Source organism: Rattus rattus, chromosome 8, assembly GCF_011064425.1.
Source record: "Rattus rattus isolate New Zealand chromosome 8, Rrattus_CSIRO_v1, whole genome shotgun sequence".
Lineage (NCBI taxonomy): Eukaryota > Metazoa > Chordata > Mammalia > Rodentia > Muridae > Rattus > Rattus rattus.
In genome coordinates this window covers 76646391-76665485 of record NC_046161.1, presented here as the reverse complement: position 1 = coordinate 76665485, position 19095 = coordinate 76646391, and the positions used below count along the sequence as shown (strand labels likewise).

The window sequence follows — 19095 nt, the reverse complement described above, 5'->3', positions numbered from 1 at the left end:
TTCCAATACCCACAGTGAGCTTCAAAGCCACAGGCTTGGATCTTGGCATTTGGAATTCTAAGAAATCGCTCAATGATTCTCTTCCAAGTTAATGCATTGCCTTTGATCAACTAAATCCTCCTTTTGTATAATCTCTTAAAACATCCAAAGGCTATGTTTTATCAGTTGTTTACACAGCTTCTAAAAGCTTCTTTGAGCTATTTTACTATGCATTTCTTTTTTCTTTTTCTTCCTTTAAAATTTTTTAATGGATAGGCAATGTCTAGAGTAACAGCCAAGTCACATAAATTAACTTTTTAATTTAATGTCTGTGATCCAGGAAAGAACACTAGATCGGCGTGGGTGCTTTCGTTGTCTGTCGTCTGGGTACATGACCGAGGTGACCAAGTGTGGAACATGGATCCATTTTTACATGGTCCAGAAAAGAAAGCGGGTACCATGCTTGTCAGGTTTCAGATCCCCTTCAATCACATGGCTGGGCTCTGGCCTTGCTCTTGAGTGATAAGGACTCTCTGGCAAAGAGCAATCTGTTTTCACTTTCGTGACCTTAGACAACTGCCCGAGGTCAGGCCTCACCCAGCCCAGTTTGTCCAAAACACCATGGTCAAACTTTGCCTGCTCTTTGCAGCAGTGTTGAGATAACTGCATGTTGGAATAATCAAGGCAAGTCCAATACTCTGTGAAAGGCTGGCACAGTGACTCCTTATCTGCCTGAAGAAATTCAGTGCACAGCCGTTGACCAGCTTGTCCTCCTTCAGGGAGCGCCTAGGGTACTTCTCTTCCCAGAGGCACAGCATGAACTCCTTAGTGGTTTTATCTCACCGAGGTCCATAGTGATGGGCAGCACCTTTAAGCACTGAGCTGACTTTAACCTCCTCAACGTTTAGCTCTTCCAGAGTTGGCAGCTCCATTTTCCCCAGCAGTCGGCAGCTCCATTATCCCTGGCATGACGGTGGCAACCGTGACCCTAACCGGGTGCTCTCAGGCGTGTTGTCCTCCTCCTTCAATCCCCTTTGGGTTTCTGAGACTCAAAGTTCATTTCTAACGTTAACATGGCAAAATTCTGTCGATCTTCCTAATTTATTGTAATGATGAACAGATTCTGGAAGACTTAACCAGGATGATATCCAATATTATAAATGTGTTTATTGCGACTAGTTTCTGAGTTCAGTTAGAACTGATACATGTGTCAGAGATAGTGAATAAATCTTAGGAATTATTGATATAGTGATCAGATTATGATGACAAAAACTAACTATAAGAATCAATTGAGAATATAGAAGTGGATCTGTGAGGTAGAATGTTGGCCAAAGAATAGGAAATTAAGGCAAATGGTTGGTAGGGTAATATTTACCTTGTAAGTGGAGACGAGTGTGTGTTGTGAGTGGTGTGTGTGTGTGTGTGTGTGTGTGTGTGTGTGTGTGTTTGTGTATTTTTGCACGTGTAAACAAGTATGAGAAAACAAGTATAGTAGTGTCACAAATCACTAAGCCCACAATTTAGTGAATTTAAAAGAGTAAAATAAAACCATTACTCTTCATAAAATCTAAAGTCACCTTTACTATGTAAAAGCCTAACAGCCAGAACACTGAGAACAAGTTGTCTAGAGGTTGACAGTGAGCAGATGAGGCAAAGAAATCCTAGAGAGCACTGGGTAAGCATGTGACAAGTAGGAAATTGAAACTGACTGGGAGCTAAAATGAGGAAGGAGAGGAAGGGTTAGAGACAGAAATGGCGATGGTCAGAGATTGTTTGCACCCTAAGAGCAGGATATTTGGCAGCAAGAGGTTAGTTTCCTGGGTGAGAGCGTGTGAGTCCGTGAGTGGATTCTAAGACACATAGGTGTCACACACTCACAGTTTCAGGGTCCACAGCTAGGTCTAGTTGAGTCATATCTGTGCAGAGAAAGCAGTGGCTTCCACTATGCCCAGAAGGTAGCTTTTCTATCTAAACAGAAATAGTGAGAATGTGTTTCTCCTAGAAAAATTTCACTTCGCCATATACATTAAACTGTGCTCAAGAATCTTAACTTTAACTATAACGTCATGTGTTGATTTTTTTCATGAGTAACCTTTCTTTCTAGGATTTATTATGATCAAAAATTTGGCTTAAGTCTCTTCTAATACTGTGCATCTTACTTATAACTTTTACTTGTTTGATAATTGATATTGCTTTATTTTTATTGGATATTTCATCTATTTAAATTTCAAATGTTGTTCCCTTTCCTGGTTCCCCCTCTGTAAATCGGCTATCCCCTCCTCCTCCCCCTGCTTCTATGAGGATGCTCACCCACCCACCTACTCACTCCTGCCTTCCCACCCTGGCCTTCCTCTACACTGGAGCATCGAGCCTTCACAGGACCAAAGGCCTCTCCTCCCATTGACATCCTACAAGGCCTTCCTCTGCTCCATATGTGGCTGGAACCACGGGTCCCTCCATGTGTACACTTTGGTTGGTGGTTTAGACCCTGGGAGCTCTGGGGTCTCTGGTTGGTTGATATTGATGTTCTTCCTATGGGATTGCAAACCCCTTCAGCTCCTTCAGTCTTTTCTCTAATTCTTCCATTGGGGACCCTGTGCTTAGTTCAAAGGTTGGCTGTGAACATCCACCTCTGTATTGTCAGGTTCTGGCAGAGCCTCTCAGGAGACAGCTATATCAGGCTCCTGTCAGCATGGGCTTCTTGGCATCCACAATAGTGACTGGGTTTGGTATCTGTATATGGGGAGGATCCCCAGGTGGGGCAGTCTCTGGATGGCCTTTCCTTTAGTTTCTGCTCTACTCTTTGTCTCTGAATTTCCTCCTTTGAGTATTTTGTTCCCTCTTCTTCTAGTAAGGACTGAAGTATCCACACTTTGGTCTTCCTTCTTCTTGAGCTTCATGTGGTCTGTGAACTGTATCTTGGGTATTCTGAGCTTTTGGGCTAATATACACTTATCAGTGAGTGCATTCCATGTGTGCTCTTTTGTGACTGGGTTACCTCACTCAGGATGATATTTTCTAGTTCCATCCATTTGCCTAAGAATTTCATGAAGTCATTTTTAATAGCTGAGTGGTACTCCATTGTGTAAATGTACCACCTTTTTTGTATCCATTCCTCTGTTGAGAGACATCTGGGTTCTTTTTAGCTTCTAGCTATCACTTTATTTATCCAGTAAGTAATAAAGTCATTGACGAATACAGCTGCTACTCCTCACAAAGCCTAGAAAGTATATTTGTTGGCTAATATAACCTATTCACACTCTAAGTTATTGTGAAGGGTTAGTAATATATTCCATAACTGTTGTGTATTTAAAATATTGCTCACAAATTTACATGTAAGTATAACATATAACCTGAATTTTTGTCGATTTAGTTGAATATAAAATATCATATAATACCTTTTTTCTTTTACTGAAAATAGTTTTTCTCTAAGATTCTCTTAGAATCTTAAGGTATTCTGATTACCATTTCCTCTCTATCTACTCTACTCAGTTTCTTCTGACCTCTTCTACCATCAAGATCCACACTTTCCTTTCATTAGCAAACAAACAGGTTTGTAAGCGATAATAATAAAATATAATATAATAAGATAAAATAAAAACTAACACATCATAGTAAGACAAAACAAACAGAAGGAAAAGAGCCCAAGAAATGCACATGAAACAGACACACACTCATTTGCACACTCAAAAGTTCCATAAAAATACTAAACTGGAAACCATAATATATACACAGAAGACCTGTAGGGTAAAAAGAAAAAAATTATAAATAAAATAAAAACAAAATAAAATTAAAAGCTAGGTTTTTTTTAAATGAAAATGTCCTGATATTACAATATAAGGCTGGGATACTTTTTTAAAAATTTTAATTTAATTTAATTTTTTTACTTATTCACTTTACATCCTATTTACTGTCCCCTCCTGGTCACCCCTACCACAGTACTTCCCCCATTCTCCTTCCCTTCTCCTCTGGGCGGGTGGGGCCCCCCACCCATCCCACCCAACTCATCCACCCCCATTTGTATCCCTCCTACTCTGGCACTTCAAGTCTCTGCAAAGCTAGGTGCTTCATCCCTACTGAGGCCAGATAAGACAGTCCAGCCAGAAGAACATATCCCATGCACAGGCAACAGCTTTGGGATGACCGTAGGCTGTTCAGGACCCACATGTTGGTCAAGCTGCATATCTGCACATGTATACGGGGTGGCCTACGACCACCATGTGTATGTTCATTGGTTGCCAGTTCAGACTCTGCAAGTCCCAAGGGTCCAGGTGAGTTGACTCTGTTGGTCTTCCCGTGTAGTTCTTATTCCCTTTGGGACACACAATCCTTCCTCCTATTCTTCCATAAGAGTCCCCTAGTTCCATCCACTGTTTAGCTGTGGGTGTCTTTATTTGTCTGAGTCAGCTGCTGGGTGGAGTCTTTCAGATGACCACATGTTCCTGTCTGCAAGCATAACAGAGTATCATTAATAGTGTCAGGGATTGGTGCTTGTCCATGGGCTGATTATTGATTGGCTGTTCCCTAAGTCTGTGCTCCCCCATGCTTACATTATTTGAAGATAGGATAAATTTTAGGAAAGTTTTGTGGTTGGGTTGGTAAGTAACCTTTAAAGATGCTGTTGAGTTTGTTTTATATTGGGTATGTACATCCTAGCCTTAAAAATAGTTTTCCCCTCCAGTAAGACTCCATTGAAGAAAATTAAATTTCCATCTGCAATTGGCTATCATTTGGAGATAGCTTCTGGGTTAGAGGTGGGTCCATGCCTCCATTTCTTTCATCTCTAGGGAATATCTTGAGCAGACCCATGCAGACCCTGTGCACACTGCCTCAGTCTCTGTGAATTCATGTATGCATCACTCCCGTTGATTCAGAGGGCTTTGTTTTCTTGATGTCCTATATCTCCTCTGGCTATTACATTCTTTCTGTCATCTTTCTACACAGTTTCCCTGAGAACTGGCAGGAGGAATTTGATGGAGACATCTCCTTCACAGACAAGGGTTCCAAAGTCTTTCATGCTCTACACAATGTCTGGTTATGGGTCTCTGTATTTGCTCCCATCTGCTGTAGAAGGAAGCTTCTCCAATGATGACTGAGGAAAGTACACATCTATAAGTATAGTAGAATGTCATTAAGAGTCATTTTATTGCTCTTTTTATTCTTTTAGAACAGTAGTATTTGGTTTACCTCTCGGTGCCTGGACTATCTAATAGTCTCTAGTTCTTGGTCACCCAAGCATTGTAAATTATGGGTTACATCTCATGGAATGAGGCTTAATTCAAATCAAGGATTAGTTGGTTACCCCGATAAGCTTTGTTCTATTTTTGTCCTAGCATTTCTTGCATGTTGGATATCATTGTAGATCAAAGGTTTTGTGGATGGCATGGCGTTTACATTTCTCATTTGTTAGACTACAGAGTACACTCCTGTATCAAAGGTGCTAGCATGCAGTAGAGAAAGCTCTATGTAGGCATCAGCTAGATGTCATTTATAATACTAATTTGCTGCTCAAATTGAAATGATCTAATCAGAAAAGTTCTAGCTTGTTCTTTTATCTACTGAGACAGTAATTCTGGAGCCTCCAAAATAAGTTGAATCATTTTCTTATAATAAGGATTTTTAAATGTGTGCTTATAACACCTGAAAATTCAGTGTAGATATATGACCTGTTGTGATCCAACCACATTTGTGTGAGATCCCAGTATCCCCTAACAAGTTACATTGGGTTTTCTAGTCAACATTGTCAAAGCAGAAAATATATATATATATTTGCAATTTTGACTATTCCATACATTGTAGATATAAATGTCATACTTTATTTGGCTTGCCTCAGCCATCTCTTCTAGAATCTATATTTTAATATCCACAGTCTTCAGTAATTAGGCTTTAAAACCATGCATAATCTCTAAAAGCATGAACCCAAATAATAAAATAAATACTTGTTACAAATTTAGTGCCTGTTGAAGTTACTAAAACTATTGATCTATAAGCAAAACCAAAATAGCATAGTGAACTCTTACAATAAATATTAATTAATAATATCAAAATGTTATTAGGAGTCACTTATTTAGAAATATGAGAAGTTTTTAAATAATATTATATTAACTCTGAGAACTTAATAGATACGTGCATATATACATACATATATAAAGACATATATACTATGTAGTTTGATCATATTGTCTGCTCATCCCCTTCACTCCTCCCAGATCCCATTTAGACATATAAAGATTCTCTTCAGTCTTTGTGTCCTGTTTTTATTTTATTTTATTTTTTATAACAGGAATTTTTATTTATGTTCTCCCTATAGTCAAGGGTATATAGCTATCAAGAGGAGTATGGGTTACCTATGAGAGACCAAATCCTTAAAATCAACTCTTGTTCTTAGAACCCACTAATTTTCAAAAACTTCTCAGTTAGTGCTGAGGGTTCATGAGCCTCTCCTTTCATGCTGACAGTCTTGATTTATTTTTCAAGTCTTGTTAGAACAGCTGCTGCTGCTGCTACTTCTGCTTCTTCTTCTTCTGCTTCTTCTTCTTCTTCTTCTTCTTCTTCTTCTTCTTCTTCTTCTTCTTCTTCTTCTTCTTCTTCTTCTTCTTCTTCTCTCTCTCTCTCTCTCTCTCTCTCTCTCTCCTTCCCTCCTCCCTCTTAAAAATGTATCTAGAAAAGATAGTGGTATCTCAGTGCCTAATGCATCTATAAAAATTACTCACTTATGATATATTGAATTCTTTCATATTTATCTTTTTCTGTGTTTTATTTGATAACTTATCCTTAAAAGTACTACAAATTCTATTTTTGGTTTATTAGATATTTCTTTAATAAATTTACCAATTGTTAAAATTATAAAATACGTATTTCACTTTTTCAGATTTATTGCTAAGTTATGACTTCATTTTGAAATTTTTAGGAAAATTTTGTGCATTATGAAATATTATCAAAAATTATTACAGCCTTACACCAATATTTCTTTATCAATCTATATTGTAAGAATAATTATTGTATAACATTTTAGAAAAATGATTACTCTTCAGAAAATAATCCCCACAAATGGAGTATGAATTTTTATTCGTTACTAATTATTTTAGCGGATGCTAGACACCAAACTCACATCACTCAAAAGTAATCACCCTACTTTATGTGAAGCAAGAAACTTTCATGCATATTAATTGCTTGATAGATTGTTATTAGAAATTGCTTATTGAGTCTTTATTTTACAAAGTTCGTAAAAGCTACATTATTGAAGTTTATTAACTTAGTAAAATAGTTTTCATGAAGGAAGTTTTTTCTTTTGCTTTGTTTCCTGGTATGTAATAGTAGTTAGAATGATGGAATAACATCCACTGATATGCCATCGAAAGAACGAAAGAACTTTATCTCCTCCAATTTAATATGTTGATTCCCTATCTGTATTTATCAGCAGGACCTGTAGGGGGCCAGTCAATGATCCCTTATAGAATGGGTAGCTCATTAAGTAAAGGTCTCTCTCTCTCTCTCTCTCTCTCTCTCTCTCTCTCTCTCTCTCTCTCTCTCTCTCTCTCTCTCTCTCTCTCTCTCCTCTCTCCATGTTAAGTGAAAAGACAGCAAGAGGTCTATACTAAGAAAATGCCCCTCTGATAGCCAAACAGACTCCTTACCTTAAACTGAATCTGTAATTTCCAGCATCCAAGATGGTAAGCTGATACATTCCTGTTGTTTAATCTTCCCAGCCTACAGTGTTTTGTTATGGAAGCCTCTACAGACGGATGTATCTTTTATATTCAACAGTTCTAATGTTAAAGTAGTGACTCCTTACTATCAAAATGTAGTATAAATATCCTCTTTGGAATAAGACATTGTTTCAAAGGAACTTTGGCATGTATATTTGTTTATGTGGGAGTGATTCTTCATTAATAGGGCCATATAGAACACATTCCTTATCTACAGAAACCAGGAAAGGAAACACAATGGAATGGGGAGCAACATAAAAAAATACTGTGATAGTGAAAACAGTCAGTATGAATCAACATTGATATCTCAGCTTGCTTCCCTCTCAAAACTATTCATTATTAAGTTGTCAGTAAACTATTAGGGTCCAAGAATCACCCAGATTCAAATAGTGTGCAAAAGCAAAGAGTGATTATTCGGCTCAATCTCCTGCATTCAGGGATCTTCCAGTTGTGGGAATGGAGACCCCTGGTAGACTCCATGGCCCCAACTTTTATTGTTAGGGGAATTCCAGGGGGTTGTATGTGCCTTGATTGGTTAGCTCTATCTTTAGGGTTCTGACCAGTTCTACAATTGATTAGTCTCTGAAGACTTCCCAGGAGGTTGCTTACTCATTCTAGCTACCTATTCTTACTTCAGGCCAGATGACATAGTGTCTTCCGATCAGCTGACATCAGCTGTCATTGGCTGACCACAGGTTCCTGAATCTGGGTTCTCCTTTCTGGAAAACAAAATGTAGGCCTAGTCTTCCAAATTGCCAGTTTGTAGCCTGACATGGAATCACCCTGGCTCTGGCTATCCTCTCCAAATACAGATGGACTATTTTGTTTGGAAACATTACTTTTAACTTCTTTAACTTGTTTTCCTTTAAAATAACTTTTATGTACCTTGTAATATAACTTGTAATGCACCTTCTGGATGACAACATACCAGTATTTTATCTGGAAATAGAACCAGTGCTGTGGTATGAGCATACGTTAAAACTTCATCCTAGGCCTCTTTTTAAGTCCTGAAACTTCATGAAGGCATTAAAGTCCTGCCCTTCGGTAACTTTCATTATAGTGGAGTCAGATGTTTTCCAGGCAATCAAACCACTGAGCAGAACACTGAGATGACATTAATTTCAGAAGAGTTGGAATGGAGTGGACACAGAGAATCTACCACATAGTATCAAAATTAGTAAAACAACAACAACAACAGCAAAACCAAAACACAAACAAACAAACCAAACCTTGGAGCTTTCATAGTTGCTCAGACCTATAATCTCAGGATTGAGGAGGATGACACAGAAGGATTACAACAAGTTTGATGCTCCTTTAACCTACCCAGTAAGTTGCACATCAGCTTGGAGTGAGATCCTATCTTAAAACATCAGCCAAAAATCCTGAGACCTTCTGTGAATATCAAATCTTCCAGCATCTTAGAATCTACATCATGGATAATCACACTCTTGACATCTCCCTCTTTTCTATTTTGCAGACAAGTCAATTAGTTCTTTAATGGTTGGCACTATATAGACATTACCAGACATATTTATTTGTTTTACAATATGGTCTTAGTAAAAGGCAAGCACATTTGCTTTCTTAGTTGTCATTTTAAAGTCCCAGACCTTGTATTTATCTTGCTTTATTATGTAAAAATAATTTAATGATTTAATCATAGACTATATGATATATTATAATTGTAATTTTCAAATGTCCATCTCATTAAAATTTTATCTTGCACACAAGTTCCTGCTGCTACAGAAAACTGAAAGTCTGGTAACAATATGTGCTAGTAACTTTCTATTAAACCATTTCACTTATAATATATCACAATAAGTGGATCTGCACAAAGAGCTTCGGATTCATGCACAACATAACAGCATGATCATGAGAGCATAGGCGCTCACCTCAATGTCTACCATGTCCTATCTCACCAGAGTCAATTAATATTTATAGACATTTTCAAATTCAAACACTATTTTTTACAAGCATAAGGAATATCATTTGTTTTATGTGCAATGAACATTTAATCAGTGTTCGTTCCATGTTTAGAATTCTTATCTACCATGGGATCTAATATGGATCTATTGATGATGTGGTCCACTGTACTCTTGGTCAGGGTAGGAGGGTCACCAAAGCACCACAGGATGATGGAAAACAGTTGCCTAGTGGCTCTACCTTTCTGTATTAGTGAGTCACAAGCTTGAACCACATTTAAAGCTATTTATAGCCATTTTCTTTCTATTGCTTCCCTATCATCAGAAGTAATAGTGGAGGAGGAATGAACACGATACCAGTATAGAATTTTATGTCCAAAGCAGTTACTATCCAATGCACTCTCAATGCATGTTCTCACTCACTTGTCAGAATTCCTGCCACGTGGATTTCCTTAACCAATCTTAAAGATAAGACTTGTCAGTTCACAGAAATTAAGAAAGTTAAGGTTAAAGAGCATATTATTTCCTAGTCACTCATGCAGTGAAGAACATCACCCTGTCTGCTTATTTGAAGAATCCATATGCTTTGGATGGAACTAAATATCATTTAGTTATTAAGAAAATAAAAGCCAAACATTGAAATATGGGTACTACATGATTTCATACACATGAAAATTTAAAAAGTTTGTTTGCTTTGGCAACACATACATGAAAATTTGAAGACATTCTTTGGCATGGCTCTTACCAAAGAATGACATGCAAAATCTAAAACATTTCATAGTTTTGCAGTGGAATCTTCCTGAAAGGTGATCCTAGTGAGGACTCCTAGTAATGGAAGATAAAGTCTCACCTGCCTATCTTGTAGCCAAGCAAGGCTTCCAGTGGAGGTATTTGTTTGAATTCAATTGAGATATCGATCAAAGGTCCCATGGTGATGCACAATCAACCCAGAATGAAGCTAGGACAGAGGGTCTTTCTCTGCAAACTGACAGTGGGGAGGGAGTAAGCATAAGAGTAACATGAACACTGACCCAGTCAAAAAACTTTGACCAACAATCTTCCCTGCCTGCAAGCTGTGCTGGGGCAATGCTGGCATAGAATTTATGGGAGTAGCCAACCAATGTCTGATTTTTCTTGAGGCCCATGCAAGAGAACGGGCCCCTACCCAAAAACTGCTTGGATGGCCATGAACCAGGAAACTAGATAGCCCAGAGAGCTAGGGTAGAACCAAACACCACTTGTCTAAAACAAACCAAACCAACCCAACAACAACAATGACACCCAAAAAACAAAACAACATCGATACTCTGTTATGCTCATAGATTAATGCCTTGTCTAGTCATCATTAGAGAGGCACAGAGGCAGAGATTCAAGCCAACGTGGAGGAGAGAGAGAGAGAGAGAGAGAGAGAGAGAGAGAGAGAGAGAGAGAGAGAGAGAGAGATTAAATGGGAAGTTTGTAGTGGGTCCCTCACCTGGTGGGATCTCTATGAATCCCACAGAAGAGGGAGGGGGCAGGAAGCCTGTAGGAGTTAGTGGGGATGGAGGACATCAGGACTGGTGGTTTTATGGGACTCCTAACAGTGAGAGCGGGTGTATCTCTGACTTTTTTGCCTGCTTTTGGGACTCATGACCCAACTCTTGTGTTGTTTTGTCCAGCTTTGGTGTGAGTGCTTTTGCTTTGTCTTATTGTATTTTGCTTTGTCCTGTTTATTTTTGTCCCTTGGAGGCCTGCTCTTTTTGATGGGAGACCAGAGGGAGAGAGGATCTGGAGGAAGGGGGAGGTGGACAGCTGAGAAGAGTAGAAGGAGTAGAAACTGTGTTCAGGGTGTATTATACGAGAGAAGTTTTTGTTTGTTGGTTTTTAATTTTTGTTTACTTTACATCACAATTACAGCCCCACTCTCTCCTTTCTTACCAGCCCAACCCTTACAAATCCCTCTCCCATTACTCCCTCCCCTTCCCCTCAGAGAAGAGGAGCCCCCCTCCCTCCCCTCTGACCACTCTACCCTGGGACATCTAGTCCTAACAGGTCTAGGTACATCCTCTTTCATTGAGGCCCAACCAGACAGTCCAAGTAGGGGTAAAGGAATCCAATAACAAGGAACAGAGACCAAGACAGCCCTCTTCTACTTGTTAGGGGAACCACACAAAGAGCAAACCAAATAAATAAATAAATAAATAAATAAATAAATAAATAAATAAATAAATAAAATAAATAGGTCCATTCTCATCTGTAGGCTGCCATTTTGTTCTATTGACAGTATCCTTTGATTGACAGAATATTTTCAATTTTATGAGGTCCTATTTATCACTTGTTGATCTTAGAGTCTGAGCCATTGATGTTCTGTTAAAAAGTTGTCTCCTATACCAATGAATTCAAGGCCATTCTCCACTTACTGTTCTGTTAGATTAGTGTATGCAGTTTTACATTGAGGTCTTTGATCCACTTGGACTTGAGTTTTGTGCAGGGTGGTGGATATGGGTCTATTTTACTCTTGTGCATGTACATTTCCAGTTAGAGCAGCATGATTTGTTGAAGATGTTTTCCTTTTTCATCATATGGTCTTCTTTGTCAAAAATCAGGTGTCTATAGGTATATGGGTCTATTTCAGGGTTTTCCAGTTAATCCATTGTTAACAGATAATAAAATTACTGCAGATTTCAAAAATTGCAAGAAAAGTTTTTGAAAGTATTCATCACAAGAAATGATAAGTATATAAATGTTTGAATAGATGTGCCCAACTTTATTTAAATACTATACAATATCTTTAAACATTATACAATGTATAAATTTATCAAAGCACCACCTGGTACTTTTTTAACATCTCCATTTTTATGGTTTTTTTATGTATCAATTAACATTAATTTAATTTTGTGTGTGTGTGGGAAGAGCAAACACTTATACAGTGTTGTGGGAATTTATACTATTTAAGCCACTTAAAAACCAGCCTGGAGATTTCTAAATATCTAAAACCAATATTACCATATGACTCCGTAATACCACTACTGAGCATATACTCAACAGTCTTTATAGTCTACTATAAAGACACTAGTATACTCCTGCTCACTGTTTCTGTATTTACAATAATGGAAAACTGAAATCAACCTAGAATCAACTGATTCTTAGATGAGGAAAATATGGTGTGTTTACACAATGGAATTCTATTTTGCAGGTAGAGAGAAGCAGCTAGACATTGTACTGAGAGAGGCTACTTAGACCAAGAAATACAGTTTTACATGTTCTCTTTCACAAGTGGGTCAGAGATTCAAAAATTTAGTTTTGAATTTTAATTTGGAGTATACCAGGAAGCCAGGGAGCTAGAAAAGGTCCACTGGAGGGAGGGTGCATTAAGAAAGAGAAATAGAAGAATACAGGTAAAATTAAATTAGGGGGAAATACTAGAAGAAAAAGGGCTTAAGCATGGATGGGTATGGTCAAATGGCAGAAACAAAGGGCCATGGAAGGGGGTAAGAAAAATGAAAAGTGGATGAAAACCCACTCGGGTGAACCTAATGTCTTGGAATCCAATTAAAAATATAATTGGAGGGGATAATAGACCACATGTGATATGAAAATTGTGTGGAAGAACATTGGAGGCTAAGGATAAAATAAAGAGTGATGAAGGACGGGGAGGGAAATGGAAGAGAGGGGGGAAGGGAGGATTGGTTAACCTAACTAAGTGTATTAATTCCTTATTAGTGCTGTGATAAAATACCATGGCCAAGGCAACTTAGAGGACAAAAAAGAGTTTAGTTAGGGTTTACAGTTCCAATGGGATAGGAGTTCATCATCATCCTAGCAGGGAACAGGCAACCGTCAGGCAGACATGGCACTAGAGCAGCAGATGAGAGTTCACCTTCTCATCTACAAACATGAAGCAGGAAGTGCTGGAAAGGTCCCGAGTCTTTCGAAATCTCAAGGCTGCCCCCAGTGACACACCTCTCAATACTATATCCTCTAATCCATTCCACATTATTCCTCCTAGAGGGGACCACATATTAAAACATACATAGTAATGGATACCGTTCTCATTCAAACTACCAAACTGAAGGTGGTTGGGTGTGGGAACACCCTCATAGAAGAAGGGGTGGGGGGAAGAGAGAGGGGGGTTATGGACAGGAAACTGGGAAAAGGGATAACATTTGAAATGTAAATAAAAAAACTAATAGAAAAGAAAACAAAAAGAAAATAGAAAAAACCTATGGGAACTCAGTAGTTTGTATGATAATTACAAAGTATAATGAAAATTTATCTTGAACAGCAGTGCCTTCAGTAGGTGGACAATGGTACTCCAAAGGCTATAGGATTTTAAATGAAAATGTCAGTGTTAAGCATTGGATACCTCTCTATAAGTGTTTGTTTAGGGAGGCCCCCACAACCTTCTGTCTTAGTTAGGGTTTTACTGCTGTGAACAGATACTATGAACAAGACAACTCTTATAAGGACAACATTTAATTGGGCCTGGCTTACAGGTTCAGAGGTTCAGTGCATTATTATCAAGGTGGGAGCATGGCAGCATCTAGGCAGGCATGGTGCAGGAGGATCTTCGAGTTCTACATTTTTATCTGAAGACTTCTAGCTGAATACTGACTTCCAAGCAGCTAAGGTGAAGGTCTTAAGTCTATGCCCACAGTGACATACCTACTCCAACAAGGCCACACCTTCTAAGACTGCCACTCCCTAGGCCAAGCATATACAAACCATAACATTCCACTCCCTGGCCCCCATAGGCTTGTTCAAACGCATGAGTTTATGAGGACCATAACTAAACATAGCATAATAACAAAAAGTACATTTAGTCCAACTTCCAAAGTCCCCATAGTCTATAGCTGTATCAAAAATGTTAAAAGTCCAAAGTTCAAAGCCTTTTCTGAGGCCCATCTAATCACTTAACTGTAATCCCCAAAACAAGACAGGAAACCAACTGGGCAAACTCCAAACTCTGCATCTCCGTGTCTGACGTCAAAGCAGTCTTCAGATCTCCAACTCCTCTTTCGTCTTTGTTGACTGCAACAAACTTCCTTCTCCTGGGCTGGTTCCACTCCCCATTAGCAGATTTCCTCAACAGGTATCTTACAGCTCTGGCATCTCGAACATCTTTGGCTCTCCAAGGCAACTTCAATGTTACGACTTGTTTCAATGTGTGGGATCCACACATGATCTTCTGGGCTCCTCCAAAGGACTGACATCACTTCTCCAGCTCTGCCCTCCGTAGCACTCTAAGCTCAGGTTGATCTACTCCACCGCCTTTGCTGTTCTTAGTGATCATCCATCCCATGGTATTGGCATCTCCAATGCCCTGGGGTCTTCTGCTGCAAGTAAGCTTCACCAATAGCCTCTCATAGGCTCTCTTAATGGTGCCAAGCCTCACCCCTTCAGTCCTGGGCTGTCAACTGCAACCAAGACTGCACTTTTCACCAATGGCCTTCCATGGCCTCACACAGTGCCAAGCCTCAGCTGCTCTTCATGACCCCTTCATGCCATCAAAACCAGTACCACCTGGGTGACTCTTACCCATTACCAAGTACAGCTGCTACAGGAGGTCCAACCTTGGCTATCTCTAGAACATAGCTACTTTGAGCTCTCAGAAAACACTTCCCAGAAGATTTTGCTGGCCTCTTCTTAGTTACCACTAATTTCTAACCAGCATCAATTGTCCCAGTAGTCCCTTCTATTCTGGACTCTAAAGCCAGAACGACATGGTCAAAGCTGACAAGTTCTGCTGCTTGTTGGGGCTGGAACACGGTCCCCTCTTTCTATTACATTATCACTAGCTTCCTGTTTGACAACTCCTTCACTGCGTAAGCTCTGCTCTTCTGGACTTTGCTCTGTAGATTGACCTTGAATTCAGAGATCTGCATGCCTGTCTCCTGGAATTAAGGATGTGTACCACCAAGCCTGGATTTAGGTTTTCCTCACCTAGAATTTGCTCCATTCTAGGCTGGCCTTGAATTTAGAGATCTGCTTGTCTTTGCCTCCTGGAATTAAAGGTTTGTACTACCATGCCTGAACCTAAATTTACCTGGGTGAGATCTTGCCTCAAGGTCACTACTCCCTTATTTCAATTTAATATCCTTGAATGAAGGATTCAGTTCCATTTCACTTCCTGGTGTTTTTGTATTTTTCCTTTCTCAGCTTGCTACATTTGTTCAAAATGCTCTTCATCAGACTTAACCAGAGAACAAAGTCTCTGTTGGTCTTTTTTTTTTTTGAGACCTTTTAGTCAATGCAATTAATCTGAGTCTCTTCACCTTAGCCTCAGGCAGATTCTTTGGACAATGACAAAAAGCAGCTACATTCTTCACCAAAACATCACAAAAACAGTCGCTTGGCCACAAATTAAAGTTCTCCACTGAAACCTCTTGGGCCAGCAGGCCTACGCAGTTCAAATGACCCTTAGTGCCACTGCCTTCTATATTCCTATTAGGTTGACTTATTAAGCCCCATTTAAAGCATTCCATGGCTTTCCAAATCGAAAGTCCCCAACTCCACATTCTTCCAAATAAAAGCATGGTCAGGCCTATCACAGCAATACCCCAGTCCCTGGTACCAACTTCTTAGTTAGGGTTTTACTGCTGTGAACAGATACCATGAGCAAGACAGCTCTTAGAAGGACAACATTTTTTTTTTATCTTTTTTTTTCTCCATCTTTATTAAATTGGATATTTCTTATTTATATTTCAGTTGTTATTCCCTTTCCTGGTTTCCAGGTCAACATCCCCCTAACTCTTCCCCCTCCCCTTCTATATGGGTGTTTCTCTCCCCATCCTCCCCCCATTACCGCCCTCCCCCCAACAATCACGTTCACTGGGGGTTCAGTCTTGGCAGGACCAAGGGCTTTCCCTTCCACTGGTGCCCTTACTAGGCTATTCATTGCTACCTATGCAGTTGGAGCCCAGGATCAGTCCATGTATAGTCTTTGGGTAGTGGCTTAGTCCCTGGAAGCTCTGGTTGGTTGGCATTGTTGTTCATGGGGGCTCAAGCCCAGAAGGACAACATTTAATTAGGGCTGGCTTACAGGTTTAGAGGTTCAGGAAGTATGGCAACATCTAGGCAGGCATGGTGCAGGAGGAGCTGCAAATTCTCCATCTTTATCTGTAGACTGCTAGCAGAATACTGACTTTCAGGCAGGTAGGGTGAGGGTCTTAAGCCCGCACCCACAGTGACACTCTAGGTGAATTCAAAATCTCTGAGGCATTGTACAGAGTAAAAGCCAGAAGCTCTTCTGCTGATGTCCTCCCACCGAGTCCCTGAGCGTGAGTGCTATTAAGTGATTTTATTACAGAGATATAGATGGTGTTAGCTTCCTAACCTCAGAGTTCCAGTCAACAAGGGAGACAGCACTGGGAAGAGGTAGAGAATTCACACAGCAGCAGCAACTCAGAGACATACCCTCTTACTACCACATTTTGTTGAGAAGATCACCCCAGTTTCCACTCTTTCTTCTCTTCTCTGCTACCTCACCCTGTGTTCCCTGAGGAGTGGAATCTTCTGGATTTCTCTTAGTTTTCCTTTATATATTTTTCTGTTTATGCTTAATAACCATGACTTTATATAATCTTTCCACTTGCCACCAAAACTCAATGTTTTGTTTTGCTTTAGGGGTTGTTTTGGCTTTGAGGGAATTCTTTTACCTTTTAATAGCAATTTTCAGTAAGTGCGGTCCACTTACTATATACTCCTCCTTGTCAGGAATGCTCTCAAGCTTTGAGATTGCTTTGATTGTACACAGTAATTTGGTGGCATTCTGTCCTTAGTTCTTTTGTTTTGAGATTGAGTCTTGTAAAACCCGGCCAGCCTCAAATTCAAGGTCCTCTTCCCTTGTGCCAACAAGTGCTGAGCTGAACAGTATGTCCACCATTCCAGATGTAAAATGTTCATATTCTGAATATAATGTGACTTCATATTTATCCATTTAATGCTATTTAGCATTAGAGTTTTATAATTTTTTCCCATTACTTTGCACGTAGCTTATTAAGGTTATATGTCTATATTTAAAATAGATATTTTTAATATTTTTTATTTGTTCTGGCTATATAGAAATATAATGTAATTAATATTTTATCTTTGTATTATTGTATGTGGAAATTATTTTTAATAGTTTACTGAAATACCTTAGTTCCTCTAGTGATACATAAAGGGCTCTGCAGTTACAAAGAGCTTTTTAGTTACATCAGACTGTTTATCTAATTTTTTTAGTTGACTCTATTGCTCACATTTTTAAACGAACATGCTTTGTTTGCCTTATGTTTCTGTTTGCTTACACTGATAGGGTTAAATCACTTACTTTTTATTTAATTCCTCATGTTTTATTTAAAATTTTCTCAGTATAAGCTCTTGTTAACGAGATCTTATTTTGCAATTCCATTTTCCACTCCTCTCTGGGGGGCGTGAGACCATCACCAGCATATATCAACCCAAGGCCCGGATTTCAATCAGAGCAGGAAACATGTTTTTACACAATATTTATAGCTTCTTATTTTTTGAACTTCATTTTGTTTTATTATGTCTTTGTTTCCACCTGCTTCCTTCTACTCTCTCAATCCCCATAATACAAATCTATATTGATCTTAAGACACACTTCATATCTGTGAAATACCAGCAAATGAAGCAATTGTGGGGAGATGCACAGCTCTCTCGGAACATAATAAAAGTAACAGCTGTGTCCCTAGACTTTGGCGTAACAAGCCCCACTGGATTTTATATCGCTCCCTCATTTTCAAACTGAAAACTCTAATCAGCCTTTTTATTTCTCCTGTTTTTTTCTCATTTAATGCTGATGCATTTATATCTTGATGTATTTTTTGACATTTTATGTCTTGCTTACTTCCTGAAATAAATAAGAAATCTCTCAAATGTTGTTTTATCCTGCATCTGACATCTTTACATTGTCCCAAGAAACTGGAAGAGAAATGCACTACTACCAAGGAATACATTAGAAAATTTCATTTTGATTAAAATGTATAATGGAATATAGTGTTGCTTCAAGAAGTACTGAGAAGAAATGAAATACAGTGTCTTACTTTTACCATTCAGGTATGTTCAGCTTGTATTAAAAACACCTGTCAAAGCTCCCCATTAGTTGTCACTTTTGTCATATGATAAATGTAGAAAGTATCTCTTAACTTAGCGATGATTTCTCCTGACACCTTTTTTCTTTGGCTTGCTATTAATCCCTTCTCACATCAGTCTTGACACTGACATTGTGAGATGATGGGCTAGCTGCAATCAGTGATCATCTGCTGAGGCTTCTGAAGTAAAAGTGGGGTAGGAGAAGAGGGAAGGGGAGAGGGAGAGAGATACAGAGAGACAGACACACAGACACAGAGACAGAGAGACAAGGATAGAAAGAGAGAGGGACAGAGAGACAGACAGACAGACAGAGAGAGAGGTCAGAGAAGTATATAGGTAACCTTCAGATCTTCCCTCTTCCTCCTCTCCATAAAACCCAATCTTGCAGTCTCATGTTCTGAAATGCCTTCTGG

At 39.0% G+C, this 19095-nt stretch overlaps 1 pseudogene; it reads right to left on the bottom strand.

Moving 5' to 3' along the window:
* Positions 1–408: 408 nt before the first annotated feature.
* Positions 409–19095, bottom strand: part of LOC116908223 — a 68512-nt pseudogene continuing 49825 nt past the window's right edge.